This window comes from Athene cunicularia (assembly GCF_003259725.1).
Source record: "Athene cunicularia isolate RWA chromosome 5 unlocalized genomic scaffold, athCun1 chr5_part2, whole genome shotgun sequence".
NCBI lineage: Eukaryota > Metazoa > Chordata > Aves > Strigiformes > Strigidae > Athene > Athene cunicularia.
Window position 1 is genome coordinate 8,715,550 of NW_020799102.1, and position 17,273 is coordinate 8,732,822.

Sequence of the window (17,273 nt, forward strand, 5' to 3'; positions counted from 1 at the left end):
ACCTGGCCTTGGGTTACTGAATGCAGACCCCTGGGGCTCCTTTACCCAATGGCTCTGTCTGCCAGGCCGGCACCACCCTGGAGGGAAGCCTAAAGGCAAACTCACCCCCCCTTGGTGAAGGACTGTGGGAATCACCCATGTGTCAACCTTAACTTGGGGCTTGGGGATGAAACCCCAGCATTTCAGTCCTGCACTTGGGTCACAACAACCCCCACAAAAAACACTGCCTTGTGCAAAGCACCTGGGTGTGGGCTTCACAAGAAGCCACTACACTTTCAACTTCTGCTAAACTGGTCCAGGTTGCCCAGTTTAAGCCCAATTTAGCTAAGAGATTCCCAGTTCCAGCCCACTGCTATCTCACAAGCCTTCTCTAAGGCAGCAGGGTGCGCAGGCTTCTTCCTCCACAAGAATCACAGCATCAGAGGCCACCTCAGCAGGAAAACATGACAAGCCAGCTTTCCCAGGAGACGAGCTTCCCACTTCTTTATTCCCACAAACAATAAAAGTAGCTGATAAAGTTGAGGAAAATGGTTAGAGTTCTGCATAAAATACAGCCTGGTATGTAATTAGCAAAGTGATAGAAAGCATTCAAAACCAAATATATTCAAATCAGCTCAGCCACCTCCAGCAACATTCCAGCAAAAGGTATGCAGAGCAAGGCCTGGCCCTCTTTTCAGCCTAGATGATTCAAGGTTTCCAGTGTTTCTAGAAGTGCAAATTTATCTTGACAGCCTTAAATTCATTTAAAGAGTGATGACAATTAAAGAAACGTAATCTGTCACACTGCAGGGTTTTATTTTACTTGATAATGCATTGATATATATATACACACACAAGAATGAAAAGCGTATTTTGACATTTAAAGCCATCCTAGCTTGCCTGTGCCACACAGCCCAAGCTGTCAGGAGAAATGTGGGAGTGCTGCAAAGTTTTTAGATAACAACTTCTAATTAAGAGATGAAGTTGAATTTTTACCAAATTAGAGCACGCACAGCTTCTCTCACACAAACACAAAAATGAAAAACATTTGGCTAACACTCATTTTTCTGGCCAGTCACTTCCCCAAAGCTGCAACTGTGACTGACTGCAGGCTTTTCTTCTCCAGAACAACAGCATACTTTGGAGGCTAAAGCACCAGTCTGAGATTCAGATGATTATGATTCAAATCCTGGCTCTGACACAAGCCACTTCTCTAACTTTGGGTAAATCATTTTACTGACACTTAGTCTGCTTCCAATCTAATGTGTAAAGTCAGGATAATTCTTTCCTTTGCTTACACTTTGAGAATAAGGTAGCATAGCTTGGATACCAGAAATCAGCTCTCTGGAGGCTCTATTTCATCATCCACAAAGCATAACATTTTTTTAAGCTGCCTGCACTTTTGTGGACTTCTAGTGATGCTCATTCTCCTCACCTGCTAAAATGACCATCATGAACGGGTGGCTCTAATCTCAGGAATTATCAGTGTATTTACTAATAACCAAGCTTGTATAAAACTTCTGTAGGAGGAAACTGTGGACATTTCTGCCAAGGTACGTTCCCCAAGGGTACAAGATGGAGGAGGAACATGATTCTCTAATATGAATTACAGACCACTACAAACACATTTCTTAAACTGGAATCATGACGTACACATCTGATGAGAGTATGATAAGGGAAACATTTGAAAAGCATTGAGATAATCCCATGCCTGTACAGCTGCAAGAATATAATGGCTGGCAAGGGTAGTTATCACTTGCCTGCCCCACCCCCAGACAGCATCTGCAGGACCCTGCACAGGTATGGACCATTCCACTCCCTGCAATGGGAAGGAGAGAAATATTGCTAGTGCAGTCATGACCGACTATTTCTGTCAGCTATCATCATCTCCAGTAGTGGCTTAGTTAGTGGGGGAAGTACAAACAGTCCTTCAGGTTATTTGCTGCACGATGGAGTAATGGGAGGGGGAAAGCAACTACAGCCATGTGCTCCTCCTCCCGCTCTTTTTCCTCCTTCTTTCTCAGTGGTGGAAGACACAGAAATGTAGTTACTCCCTACCTGTGCTCTGCCTCTCCTTTCCTTACCTCTTTTGTATTTCTTATCTTGAGAACAGCTAGTCATATATACAAATAAGAGTGAGGTCAAAGGTATTACAAAAAAGATTGATTTGACCTAGAAATTTGGAGAAGTACTGTGTAAGCAAGACTCATGTGGAAAGCACCAAGGAAGACCAAATCCATTCATAATGGCTCTTTCCCATAGGGATATCTACAAGGAAAACATTTCCTTTGTCCCCCAACTCTCCCCTCATTCTGAAAACCAGCAGTGTGATGCACATCTTGATACTAAAAGGGTGAATAAGTGGTACATTCAGTCCCAAGAGATTGTCAGCATACAGAATAAAAAGCAGGAGTCACTAGAATTTTTGTCACTAGGGAATCTATGGGGTGGTTTGCTGGTTTGTTTTTTACAGATGACATTTACTGACACACCTGAGAGAGGTGCAGGGATTAGGGTTTTAAATGGATGCTTCAGCACTTAAAATAAACTGACTCCTGAATTAGGTGGTTCACAAGGCTTAGGGTGCTGGCAGAAGCCCCCAAAAGGAATTAAATAGCACTACAGGAAGTTCATCCATCAGTTGCTCCGTTATTTGTCTGAGGGCACTCACTGTGAGGCTGTCCTAAATCTCTGTTCCTTCATTAACTTCCCTGTGCTGCAATTTAGCACCTTAATTACGCACATATAAATGTCTGTAGGGCCATGTTGTCCTGGTTTGAGTGAGTGGTGGGGTTTTTTGGTAGCAGAGGAGGGGGCTACAGGGTGAACCCCTGTGAGAAGCCTTGTGAAGCTCCCCCAGCTCCAAGTCAGACTCACCTTTGCACCAAGGCCGGGCCAATGAGCTGCCCCTCTGCGATGCCGTATTTAAGAAGGGAAACCTGGGAGGAGGAGTTGCAAGGAGAACATCTGTGTGAACACCGAGGTCAGTGGAAGGAAGGAGAAGATCCAGCTTAGACTGGCTCTTAGGGAGTATTTCTGTGCAGAAGGGGCTGTTGGGCATTGGAATGGGCTGCCCAGGGCAGGGGGGGAGTCCCCGGGATCCCTGGAGGGGTTGAAGAGTCGGGCTGACCCAGCGCTGTGGGATCTGGGGGAGTTGGGAATGGTCAGGGTGAGGGTCATGGTTGGGCTGGAGGAGCTTCAAAGGCTTTTCCAACCAAGGTGATTCTGTGAGAAGGGAGGGAGGTGTGCTGGAGCAGAGACCGATTCACTGCCTGGGTTGGACCCTGCGCTGGGACAGGGGGCTCCACCCAAAGGAGGCTGGGACCCTGTGGGATGAAGGTCCCGCTGTTGAAGCTTGGCACTGGGAGGGCAGGAACATGTGGTGGTGACCCATTTGCCCGTGAGAGGGACTCATGTTGGAGCTGGTCTATGGAGGACTGCTCTGTGAGAGGGGGACCGTGCTGGGGCAGGGGAGGAATGACAGAAGTTCGCCCCACTCCAAGGTGGAAGAAGTGGCAGGACTGACCACACGCCCCATTTCCCGCCCCCTGCGCTGCTGGAGTGGAGGAGGTAGAGATATCGGGAGAAGAACTGAGCCTGGGAAGAAGGGAGGGGTGGGGGAAGGTGTCTTCAAAATGTGATAATGCTTCTCATGGCCCTACTCTGTCTGTTAAGTGTTTTTATTTTTAGTGTCTCTATTGAAGTCATGTTCTTTTTTGATTCCCCTAACTAGCTTTTGCCTGTGCCTTAAAGGACAAGATCATCCCTCCTTGTCCTTATCTCAAGTTCCTGGGTCTTTTTCTTCCCTCCTTCCCAGAAGTGGGGTGGAAGAGGGGAGTGAGCGGCATCTTTGCTTATTTTCCCCTTCTCAGTGCTCATGCTCAGTTGCCCTGTGAGCTCAAACAACGACATGTGATAAACTGGCTCACTTAACGATCAAAAGACCCCTTCCTCTTTCTGCCATGTTTCTGACTCTCCATCATTTCAGTGTTCTAGTTTCATGGTGCAGCCCCATTTAACAGTCACACTGATGTACCTGTAGGGCAGGTAAGTGCTTGGGTTGGCTTCTTTGATGATACCAGTATTTATCACAACTTCTAGAATCCTGAGTTGTCTGAAGCTACCTGGCTACAGTGACACTTTTGTAAATCAGGAGCGACAGTCTAACCTGCAGACAGTGATTTCATCCTATGGAAGCTGCACAGCATTTTCAGGAGAGGTGATTTTCACCTCACAAACTCTGCAGCCAAAGATAAAGCTTAGAAAAGGTCTGGACAGTGACGGCAGCACGTCAAGAAGTCTTCCCTTGTCTCTCTTTAAGCTAGCAGAAAGTAACAAAGCTCTCTTTTGTCAGCCTTGGGTTGTCTCACTGCAAATTAGCTCTCATGAAGAGAGAAGCAAGACAAAATACCCATGGAGGGATGGGGTGGATTTGTTTTTACAATGGTTTTTGTTCCATACAGCAATATGGAAATGCAAGATAAGGGTTTCTATTGCCCAGAGGCTATGGGGTGCATTGCACTCAGAGCACATGTGTAAGTCCCGTTAATGCTAACAGGCGTTGAGCACACTCAGCAAGAGGAGAACAGAGTCACTGCATTTTCACAGTGGTATTTATGGACAGAAAACACTTGCTGTCTACTTGTCTTCCAACAACTTCAGGGATGGTCCATTACTGCATTCGCTTACAGAAAATAAAATGGAACAGAAACACAGGTGCTAATTAGCTGAAACCATTCACATAATACCATCATTCAACAAGTCCCCATCCATATCAGTATTAATGCCTCAGTTGGCCCATCTGAACACAGCAAGCTGACTATATTAAGAGGTGATTAAAATTTTGGTTAAATCTCTGCAAAACATACTTTAAAAAGGACCACAGCAGCAAAATAAGCAATCTAATTTGTACCAGTGATACTGCACAAGGGAGTGCAAAACTGGCTGAGAAGAACCAGAAGAATTTATCTCCTGGGGCACAGGACAAGCATTCTCATCTAAGGCATGAACACACGCCTAAAATACCAGAAAGGCATGGAATAATTCCTGGATGGTTAAGAGCTTCATGTGGCATTTGCAGCAGCTCAGCCTGTCCCATGCAATATTTGATGTATGACATCAGGAAGACGCTGCTCTCACCCTGCTTTAGCCTTCGGGATCTCACGTACATGTCCATCATACTTACCAAATGCCATAGTAAACATCTTTTAAATGCACCCAGAGTTAGACATACATGCACTCAAACAGATCACGAAAAGCAGTCAAACTCATAGGGCTACGTTCTCATTAAATGTACATTGTAGACCATGGTGTTACATGACTAGCCCAATGTGACTGTTTCATTTACAGTTCAAGTCACTAATTTTCTTGTTCAAGGGATCATTCATTGATGATTGCATGAAAAGGGTCTCCTCTAACCAACTCTGTTCATGAGGCAGATTGCTTCTCATTCTCAGATCTCTCCCACAACCAACCTTCTCTCCTCCTAGCACTTCCCTTCATAATACAAATAAACTTCAAATATGCTTTAGTCCCTCCCATCTTGAGAAATCCATACCAAAACACATAAGCCCCTCTGAGATCACTACAATAATTATCTAGCATTTTTTTCAAAGAAATCCAGCCTAGAAACATCTTGTTTATGCACTTACAGTCAATAAGAACAACTTCTAACAATACCTTTACAATGTCTTAGGCCCTTCAGTAGCTTTGGCCACGCTCCCACTGTTGACCTGTTTCTTTCTAAGGCTTCAGAGGTACCATTCCCTGAATCCTTCTCCAAGTGCTCCCTCAGTGTATCTTCTACTGAACTCTCCTCATGCTCCACATCTTTCAGTTTTCTTCTGTAGTTCCATTGGCCTCTGTCCTTTTTTTTTTCCCCTTCTCTTTCCCTTCCGCATTTCATCTCATTTGAAAACACAAATTCAGCTATCCTGATGACTTACAAAATGACACACCTTCTGTTCAAATGGGAATCTCAGCTTGTTTTCTTATATTTTTATGTGTGTGCTTAGCAATTACCATGAACTCATCATGGCTAAGCAGATATCTTCATTTTCTTCCCAAGACTCTCCTGCCCATTATCTTCTTTCTTCATGACTTGCAAACAGTAACAGCATCTTCCTGTTGCACCAGCACATAACTTGAATGTCATCTTCATCTTGAAGCTTGCTCTTGATTCTTGTATGTAAGCTATACCTCAGCCTGGCAGATGGCTTCCACATAGTGTCGCTAATAGGCCATCCATAGCATCCTCTCATCTGTAGAGATATAATTCTCTTGACAAATGCAGTCTTGCTCCACAGCTATTTATCCAGAAATGCTGCTTTTCCTACACCATCCTTTTGGCAATGTTATTACTTTCTATGCAAGGCTCTGCTCATTCCCTTCTCTCTTTCACATCAATAATAACTTACATATCGTTGCTAAGTTTTCCAGTTTACCCACAAGTCTCTCTCACCTCTTCAATATCAAAAGATAAGTTTCTACCTCTGCTGTAGCCCCAGGGATTCTATCAGCTCTAGTCCAGAGTTTGAAAATGCTTTATAGCCCATGGATGGCTTGTAGAGCCACTGAAGCCTGGGGAATGCGGGGACAAGATTTCATCTTACAAATAATTTCTGAAATCAATGAAATTATTTGCAGTATGTAAAGTTAAGAATGTGCCTCGGGCAAGGTCTACTTCAGAAATGGTTTGTTGGTATCGTTATGCAAGTACGAGCCATGTTGGCACAGCTGAAGCAGCTAATTCTATCATAGGCACAGCCTATAGCAATGACATTGTCTTTTGTTGGTATGATTTATATTAGTGTACAGAATTTTTTCAAAAGTCAGTTCTTTCAAGAAAAGCATTTCTGGCAATAGAAATGCAACTGTATTAAGGCTGATATTAGTATAGAAAAGTTATAATAAACAAGCAAACAAACCAATCACAACAAAACCCATTTAATCTAAGAAACCTTTCTGACAATCTTGTCTAAGCTTTTTGTAGGACTGAGACATGGGTATGAAAAAAACAGCCACATTATAAACGCCAAAGCAAACATACATGTCTATGATCTATATAAGTATCCAGATATATCAAGATCGATCTAAAAAATACATAGTTTTTCTTGGAAAGTATTTATTTCCATGGATGAAGTTGAAAAATTGATAGCCCAAGGAAAAAAAACACATATAGCTTCAGTGTAGACTGATTCTTCACACTATTGCTGAAACACATGTAAATCAGGACATTAAAAGATACGTCTAGGATTAAAGGACTGCTTAGACATAACATCATCCTTTGGCTTCTCCTGAGACTATCTGGAAGAGTGATGATATTACTTCATGGTTATTGCCAGAATTACTCTTACAGATACAGCATCAGTGATGGTATATATGCAACAGTCATGTAAAAGCGTCCAATACATCAGTTAGACACCAGTATCAGATCTCTATGGGGCCAAGGATATGAAAAGAAGTCACACTGGGTTTATAGTACACTAATGTTAAAAGTTTTAAAAACAAAATATTGATGGACCAAAAATACCAAACTTCATGCTCACACTAAGAGTTTAGTTCTGAGTCAGTAAGTACGACCTCTATGCTTGTTTCCATTATGTCATACTTCTTTTACAGCACTGCATTGTTACTGATTTCATTATAATTACAGTGGCATAAAAATTCTATAACATATTAAAAGAATTAGGATTTATTTTTTTCTGGCTAAACTCAGAAATCATTGGGAGACAATAAATAGGGACCATGTGGCCGTCAGTTTTGCAGCTACTTTTAAAACTCAGAGCTCCTCTATAGAAACACTTTCCCTGCCTACTACAATCTTCCGTCTGCACATAAACCAGCGTAGCTGTTGAACTGGGAAGCAACATTTTGTATCTTATGTACAAGGCAGTGGGAGGCGCAGAGAAACTGCAGAATGACGAAGTACTGCTCTGAAACCAAAAGCGTGGCTGGTGCAGTCTTCAAAGGAGCAGAAATCTGAGGTTTCTGGAAGTGAGACAATAATATAACTAAATGTAGATCAGCATCCCCTAATGAGGAAACAGATGTTGCTGATAGCATGTTCACAGCATTTGATGCTTTTTCATAAATGTGGGACATGAGTGACAAAGGGTGTGTGTATTCCTATAGCATTGTTTTTCTGAGGGGTTTTGCAGTTACTTATTGTCTGATGTTTATCTTGTTCCTACAAAGAAGCTCTACTTAATTTTAGTTAAAGTTGCTTTGTTCTACTTTAATAGCATTTTTTTTATGTTCCTGAAAGGCTGGCAAATACACATTTATGTTCACTAAATGCATATCTGTTTCTTTACCTACATTAATGGAAAGTTTATCTATTCTTCCATTCTTACAACTCACTGTAAATATTCAAGGCTTCAACAATTACTATTCAGCCCTTAACTCCAATACACACACAAATGGAGGGTACTCTACCCCATAGGAATCTAGAAATAACTCCATATACTTTATAGAGGACAATCTTTCATCGCAGCAATTCAGAAAGCTTTACAAACACCCATGAAGTTTCACAGCTCTCTGTATTAAGATTTTAAGATGGGAGAAAGGAGTTACAACTGACTCAAGGGAACAAGCCCTAGCTCTGAGCTTCTCAAGCTATGGATCAGACCAGCTCCTAGAAATGATTAGCTCCATTTATTCTGTAAAGCCCATTGCTGCTGCACATTAGAAAATGGAGATGGATATGTACAGCCTTGTGGGCTATACCCATTTTTAGGCCTCATGAAATTAAAGAACCTCCTTTATTTCACTGCAATTGCTTTATGTCTGCATAAAAAACGTATCACTGAACTTCATATGCCTGTTCCTGGATTTCTAAGTACCCTAGTAGCTGCAGACTGACCCTCTTCCTCTAGAATGTATGCTAAAGGCAAAACCCCTCTCAGACGAATAACCCAACAGGGCCTAACTTGAGTCTATAAATCCATACATCCCATCCAGCACAACGAGCTTATTCCTTTCCTAACTTTCACCCACATTCCCCTCTGCATATCTTTTTATTGTGACTGATGAAAGTCATGCTCTGCAACTGCCTCCTTCACTCAGATCTTTCCTGTTCTGGTGGATAACAACAGCAGCATTGTTCTTTACTCCCAAATCCAGCACCCTCCAGGCACATAACAGGAAGAAATTTTTTGAAACACATCCCAGGGGACATCACCACCAAGCACACCATGACTAATTACAGTGATTAGACTAATGGCAGAAGATTATCTCATTGAAACAACAGGACATTTGTCACATCCTACCCAGTGGGAAAGGCTGACTTCCTATCCCAGGCTGCTGTTCACCTGCCCTACACAGCTGGTGCCCTGGCACATCTGCCCGTGAGCCTTCCTGCAGCTGCTTCCTCGGCAGAGAAGACAAATCCACCCCTGCGAGGCCAGGGCGCCGGGAGTCCGGCTGTTCAGTCGGTTGCAATCATCAGATGCGTCACCCGCATCTCCTCTGAAACTCCCTGGAAGGCCCAGCAGGACACAGTACAACCCTGGCAAATGGAGTTAAGCACACTTGTTTCTTCTGCCACACGCCTCGCTGTATGTTCCCTACGTGTAGCTGTCTGCCTGGTCCTCTTGGGTGGCTGTGCTGCTTTCAAATGTTTCTTCTGCTGAAGGCAGTTCAGCTTCTCCTATTTCTGCCTGCGCCCAGCCTTGCAAAGAACCTTCTAAATATAAAGGCTGCTTAAAACATTCACTCCCCCTCCACTTTCTTCCCTTCTTTTTCACCATCTTGCTCCCATCCTGATTTCTTCCTTTACTCTGCCTGGATCTCTGTGAATCTCCCTCTGACTTAGCCCAGTTGTTCAACATGTCATGGGCTGTCTCATGCTCACCTACTCCTTTGAAGTCAGACAACAGCTAAACTAAATATCTGTGTTTGACATCTCCTAATGCCCTCTGGCACTTAATATTAGTAGGAGAAATGCATGTGTTTAGTATTGGCCAGCTCCCAAACAGCAGCAAGGCAATTGTGTTCCAACCAAAGCTCTTGGGTCTGATCTGCCCATTGAGCCACCTCTGACTGATATATGCTGTGTTCACACACAGGTCCCTCTGGGATTTTCCTTCTTTCCTTGATGAATCTCAGCTTTCTGATGGTTTATATTTTCTCTGATAAAAATAACCAAACCAGTGTGCCCCAGTGGGTAGTTTCCCATTCCAGGGCATGACGCTGCTCACAGCTTCCACACGAGCCCCAGTCCTTCATTGTGAGTCTGAGACCTGCTTTCAGCACATCACTGCACTTATTTTGTCTCATTCTTCCCATTTCTATAATAAATGCAACAGTTACAGGAGGGTTTTACAACTTTGCTTTGTAGTCTCACTTTAGCAGCCTGCTAACTTTCCATGTTTACACTGTTTATTTTCTTCCAACCCAGCATGAAGAGTCATGAGTAAAAGTGAAATTATACATTCCCAGAGGGACTTTCTTTTGCTTATTACTTCCCTCTTTTAATGCATTTATTAGAGCTTCTGAATTAACAGTGGCAGATGCAGGCAAAGAAAGAAAATTTTAATTTTGCAGATAATAATGGATTACAATACATTAACATTACTGTAAAACCCACAAAGTGGAAGCACTCGAGGGATGTAGGAGCAATTAATGCAGTTAGTTTATTTACCTAACTGACACACTGCTAGGGCATTCAGAAGCAACTAGAATTCTGTTTACACAGGCAGAACTGTAAGGCTTCTTCAATATCACAGACAAATATCCTGTTCAGGATTCAGGGGGACATCAGCTGAAGGAACATATGAAAATGTACACTGAAATAGCATTTTTAAACACATCTTTAAAACTTTAAAAACAGATATTCTCCATTAAAAGAGTGGGCAGGGACAAGGCATTAATAAGGACATGGTAATAGGACAGTTCTCGGCTCCCAAGAGCTCCATGTTTCTGGTGTTCTGAGAGATATTCTGTACCAGTTACAAATAATCTCTGTTTATTATACGCTTTTATCATTCTAAACCAATAATTTTCAGGAAGAGATAAGCTAAAGGTAGGCATAGATGTCTGCTCAAGTTAAAATAGATATGTAAACAGAACTGTGTATTTACAGGATGAAAAAAAAATGTGAACACTTAAAACCAAAGCTACTATTAGGGTTGGGCTTTTTCAGCAGTACTGGAAAAATTAACAAATGCCTCATTTAAACACATTGTCAATGTGTAACTCAAAGCTGCCTCCTGCATGTTTCCAATACTGATCAAAAGCCTTAAGTCCTGTGCTTGGAATGCAGCCACAGCCTATGTGGAAACAAAAGTACCCAGCCACACAGTGTCCAGTGCTATCTTGAGTGGCAACCACCATCTGAAAGACAGGGCATCTTTCTAACTCCCCAAATGAAGCTATTGCAAAACATGAGATTCACATGCCAAATTCAGCATGTCCAAATGAAAGCAACAATGATGCTGAGGATTTAGAGTCCTTTGTTGCAAATGAAATGGGTTAAAGTAACTTCAAGTCCAGCCAGATGGCCTCTGTTGATAGCCAAAGGGATGCATATGCCATCCCATACTAGCAATGTACACAATGGGAACTAATTTCTAACAAAACTCAAAAAATTCAACTAATAAAAATAAATTAGCAACAAAAATCGAGCTTCTCCATCAGTAAAAAAGACAAAGCATCTCCAGTTGTAATCAGGTCTTGATGGATTTATTATGAAATTCAGTTGATCCAAGAAAATGGTGAAACTGAAGTCTGGCAAAATAGCCAAGTGAAACCCCTGGATGGCTTGAGAATGACAAAGTACAGCAGAAACCTCCAGCAGCTGCAGTCACCAGCAGCACCTTCTTCTGACCAGCACCAACGGCCACCACTAGGCACAGGAACTCCAGCAAGAGCTAGACACTCCGGAGTACAGCCAGGAAAAAGCAGGTTTGGATGGCAGTGTTCTCCAGTGCTGGGCAGCGAGTCAGGACAGCTGACCCCAAGCGACCAAAGCGCTGTCTATCCCATACCCCATGATGTTGTGTTCAGCAATAAAAGCTCAGGGAAAGAATGATGAAGAAGGGTCATTTGCTGTTACAGCATACATCTTCCCAAGTAAGCATTATGCTTGCTGAGGCCTGGCCTGCATACAAGAAATGGCTGAACATCTGCCTGCTGATGGGAAGTAGTGAATAAATTCTTTATTTTGCTTTGCTTACTCACAGAGCTTTGCTTCACTTATTAAACTGATTCTTTTCTCACTTTTGCTCTTCCAATTCTCTCCCCATCCCACTGGGGGGGCAACAGACAGTGAGCAATCGGCTGGTGGGTGTTTAGTTGCTGGCCAGGGTCAATCCACCAAATGTTCCCACTATGTAGTATATGTAATTGGACTTCAATGAACAATATAAATTTAATTGACTGAATTTTCTTCTTGCAATAAAAGATCATGGACACACAGAGAAAAATTTGTTTAAAATATTCCCATTAATCTGCTCACTCTTTCCATGCACAAATACAGGCTGGAGAAGAGTAGACTGGGAGCAGCCCTGCAGAGAAGGACTTAGGGATACTGGAGGATGGAAAACTGACTGTGAGCCAGCAACGTGTGCTCACAGCCCAGAAAGGCAACAGTGTCCTGGGCTGCATCCAGAGCAGTGTGGCTGCAGGTTGAGGGAGGGGATTCTGCCCCTCTGCTCTGCTCTCGTGAGACCCCCCTGCAGTGCTGGGTCCAGCTCTGGGGGCACCAACATCAGAAGGACACGGACCTGCTCGAAGAGGGCCAGAGGAGGCCACGGAGATGCTTGGGGGCTGGAGAACCCCCTGTGAGGACAGGCTGAGAGAGTTGGGGGGGTTCAGCTGGAGAAAAGAATGCTCTGGGGAGACCTTGTAGCAGTCTTCCAGTACTTAAAGGGTCTACAGGAAAGGGGGGAGGGACACTGTATCAGGGCTGTGGGGATAGGATGAGGGGTAATGGTTTTAAACTAAAAGAGGGCAGATTCAGATTAGGTCTAAGGAAGAAATTCTTCCCTGCAAGGGTGGCGAGGCCCTGGCACAGGCTGCCCAGAGAAGCTGTGGCTGCCCCCTCCCTGGAAGGGTTCAAGGCCAGGTTGGACGGGGCTTTGGGCAACCTGAGCTAGTGGAAGGTGTCCCCGCCCATGGCAGGGACACGCCCAACCCACACGTTGGACTAGATGATCTTGAAGGTCCCTTCCAATCGAAACCATCCTGTGATTCTATGATCTCCTTTCCTTACTGAGAATGTTGCACCTTTATTTTACTTCCTACTCTGAGCTGATGGTTTGTTTTAACACTATGAACCTGGTTCAAACTGATTGATTTTCACTGCTGGATGCTGCAGTGACATTATGAAATCTCCTTTATTTCTGTTTTTAGTGCTTATGTAGAGCTAGCTGAAAATTAATTTTATTTTTAGCACTCTTTCACTTATATTATTCTTTCTATTCAGAGGCTGTGCTATATAGTTTGACTTGAAATGCAGAAAAAGAAGTCTCCATTTTTTCAGCTCAACCAATGAAATAAGAAGAAATCCAAACATTTGTTTTAGGCAAAGGAATTCTCATGCATATCCCAGTTTCGATGACCATACCACTACTCCTCATTACATGAAAGGGACTCAAAGGGTCTTGCTGCTACTATTCTAACCAGATACATTTTTCCCTTTTCTTTTTTCAGAAGTGCCTTAAATGTAGATTTTCAGAAACAAATACAGTAGCAATATGCGTCTCTATTCTTCAAGTACCATTTCAAATAGTTTACAGAGTTCAACTTTTGTGCTATCTCCTTACCCTTAGAAAATTGGGTCTCATTAAAAAGATTCAGGCCAAGCATCAAAACAGCATCTTCGAGGCCCTCAATGACATTTCAGTTTGTTCATTCCACAGATTATCTACCTGGAACTTTACGTATTGCAGTATCCTCATGAAACTGATCCTAAGTACTTTGGAAACACAGCAACACTTATAATTCACATAGCTCATTCGAAACTTTTATCCAGGGAGAATGTTTTCATTATTTTTAAACTGTCTTTATAATGACTGGCCAATGGAAGACTGAGAGTGAAATTTTATTTTCAACTCACATTTTCCTTCCATAAAAGCTGTCTGCAAATGTATCAGCCAAGTTTCTCATTAGAACTCAGCTCCTGTATAATAACAGGGCTTAACAAACAAGCAGAATTGAATAAGTGTTTTGATGTTTTAATACCAAAATAAAAAACAGGAATAAAACCTGATTTAATGGTAACTCTGTGCACTACCTTATACAAAAGTACTAAACCAAGTGGACCAGACTTCCTACTGTAGTTATACAGCCATGTAAGACACTGGGGAAAGCTAAAAATTAAAGCAGCAAAGGCCAGTTAGCGGAGCAGTCAGCTGGATGCAACTTGCCACCCATTACGTGGGTTTAATCAGCAGGTGAGAGTCAGAAGTCACTCCAAAAAGTCACTCCAGTATGACTGACTGGTGTTATTTTTGTCACTTGTCTGTTCCTACGTAAGCACCATCTCTTGGCTGTGACGAAACTCTGGCAGATCTATCTGCAGCTCCCCCTGTTCTTGCCGATGCTCTGCCAGGGGATGCAGAGGCAGAATGTAAGACTGAGATGATCTGGTTCTGCTGTTGAACATTCAGCTCTCCAATTTCAGTAATAAAACTGATGAAGTGTTAAGCTACTTCCATGCTCTTCTATTAACCTAATGTAAGGTCCTGGAATGACTTGATCTGCACCAGCCACCTCAATACTTGCTGACGAACAGGAAGACTTCTTCCCAGGAAAAACGAATTTTGGTACGGTTGTCATTTGTTGATATATGGGTGAATAAGAACAAAGATACTCAGCAGCATCTCTCTCGACCATAATGTAAGAAAGGGCCAAAAAGTAAAAACATACTATGCAAAAAAGTCAATCATGCAAGGCACTTCTGAGTGCCATAGTCATCCTTCCTCAGTGTAAAGCATTCTTGCTGTTGCCCCTATGTTAAAAGTTTTCAATCTTCATATATATATATATATATATATATATATATATATATATATATATATATACATATGTTTTTGGGGTTTTTTTTAATAAAAGAGAAGTGGAAGGACAAAATATTTGTGCATGACGTAAACAGATTTTGCATGAAAATGAAAGACATCCTTTGCAATCAGGAACAGAAAAGAGCTTTTCAGCAGATAGCTTGGCGACTAAGCTGATGCAAATAAAATAAGTTTTTTCTGAAAATTCCCTCTTTACGCTTATCCTTAAGGTTTTATCATTTTCCCACAGGAGATGAGTAAACCCTGCCGAGTTCTGTGGAGGAAGGCCAAAGTTTGCAGTAGTTAAGATAGCTGCACTATGTTCCCTAGGAATATGAAGCTGTCACTCTCTTTAGAAAAGCTGCATTCAAGATGAGTAATCAGAAGTGTAGAAGTCCTGGTTATTGTCCCGTAACATTAAATACAGTGAAGTCACAGCACAGTCATGTATTACACACTACAGAGCCTGACATTTTCATTGCTAATGTCACCTACAGCTTAAGGCTTTTTTCTCCATAAATCAAGCAGGATTTTTTTTCTCCCTTCAAAAAGAAGTCTAAGGGCTATATTTCACAAAACAATGTCACACTTGTCACACACTAACCACAAACAATTAATAAAAAAAGAGAAGATTCTTTGCTCCACAAGCAAATCTGATTCTGAGTCACAAGAATCTCCCCCCTCAGACTTTGTGCTTATTTCACTCTTTCTCTGGGCTGGGATTTCCTTTGACTTCTATGATACTGCTAATTTAAACCAAACAAAAAAAACAAAGACCCAAACCAACAAACACTTGAATAGAACTGGAAAACCTCATTTTCCCCTTAATTTTGGATGTCTCTTTCTGTTTTTTTTGTTGGGTTTTTTTTTATTTAAAATAAATTGTTAAACAAAACTGATGACCAGTTGAGGAATTGTTTCTTTTCCCCAAAGCAAACAAAGAGTGATTAAGGTGTAATGATTCTCCAGCTCCCAGCTGACACCAACTCTATTAGACTCCCCCACGTATCAATAACCTTGGGTTTACAAGGCATGGAAATGTTTTCCCATTTCAGTCCAATTCTGGCTGACCTTTCCACACATCTTCTTTTACCTTTGCCATTGCACTAAAACCACTGGATTTTTAGCCAAAGCCAAGACATACAAAAGAGCAAACTATGAACTATAGCTCCCCAGAAAATGGATAATAAAATACATATTGATGGAGGAGGAAAGGGGAGAGCACAAGATTTTCTCAGAAACATCTGCTGAACATTTAGGATTAAAATGGCTCAAATGATATCTTTCTCCAAGAAACCTTGATCTCTCATGTCTGAGTGTTACACTTGGTCAGGACACAGGTCTGGACAATTAATTTGCTGTTTCCTCTGGCACAGCCATCATGTGTGTTTATGGTTTGAAGAGGATTCCCCAGCTGCTGTAAGGCATTTGGGTGACTCTCGAGACAAACAGCATGTTTCAAGGATTAAGGCACTAGACTGTATTCTCTCAAACCATTTTGCTCATTTGGTGACTGTGCACATTTCCGCATTGCTTTTGTTTTCTTTTCCCATTTTTGACCATCTTAACAGTGTTTCAAAAACGAGACAGGGTGAGTCTCCTGTCATCTAACTTATTTCCCTTCCACTTCTTAGCACTGAGAAATAAGCACCTTCCAGAAAATTAATCTGATCTGTTCTTGATACTCTCTGTAAGAGGAGAGAGATAGTATCTAAGGGGCACAGAATAGACTAGACTATTTCAGTTGAAAGGGACCTACAATGATCATCTAGTCCAACTGCCTGACTAGTACAGGGCTGACCAAAAGTCAGATCATGTTGTTAAGGACATTGTCCAAATGACAGGCTGGGGACATAGACCACCTCTCTAGGAAGCCTGTTGCAGTGTTTGACCACCCCCTCAGTAAAGAAACGCTTCCTAATGCCCAGCCTAAACCTCCCCCAGCACAGCTTTGAACCATTCCCTGCATCCTGTCACTGCTACAGGCAGAAGAGCTCAGCACCTCTCTCTCCACAAACCCTCCTCAGGAAGCTGCAGAGAACAATGAGGCCGCCCCTCAGCCCCCTTATCTCCAAACTAGACGAGCCAAAGTCCTCAGCCGCTCCTCACAGGACATTCCTTCCAGCCCCTTCACCAGAATTGTTGCCCTCCTCTGGACACATTCAAGGACCTTCACACCCTTCTTAAATGGTGGGGCCCAGAGTCACACACAGTACTCCAGGGGAGGCCGCACCAACGCTGACTACAGCATATCATCACCTCTTCTCCCCAGCTGGCCACGCTGTGTTGGAT

General features: G+C 42.5%; 1 protein-coding gene across 1 annotated transcript in view; it reads right to left on the reverse strand.

Annotated features, from left to right (window-relative positions):
• Positions 1-17,273, reverse strand: part of TSPAN4 (tetraspanin 4) — a 383,591-nt gene that overhangs the window by 262,541 nt on the left and 103,777 nt on the right. The gene's annotated exons all lie outside the window — the stretch shown is intronic.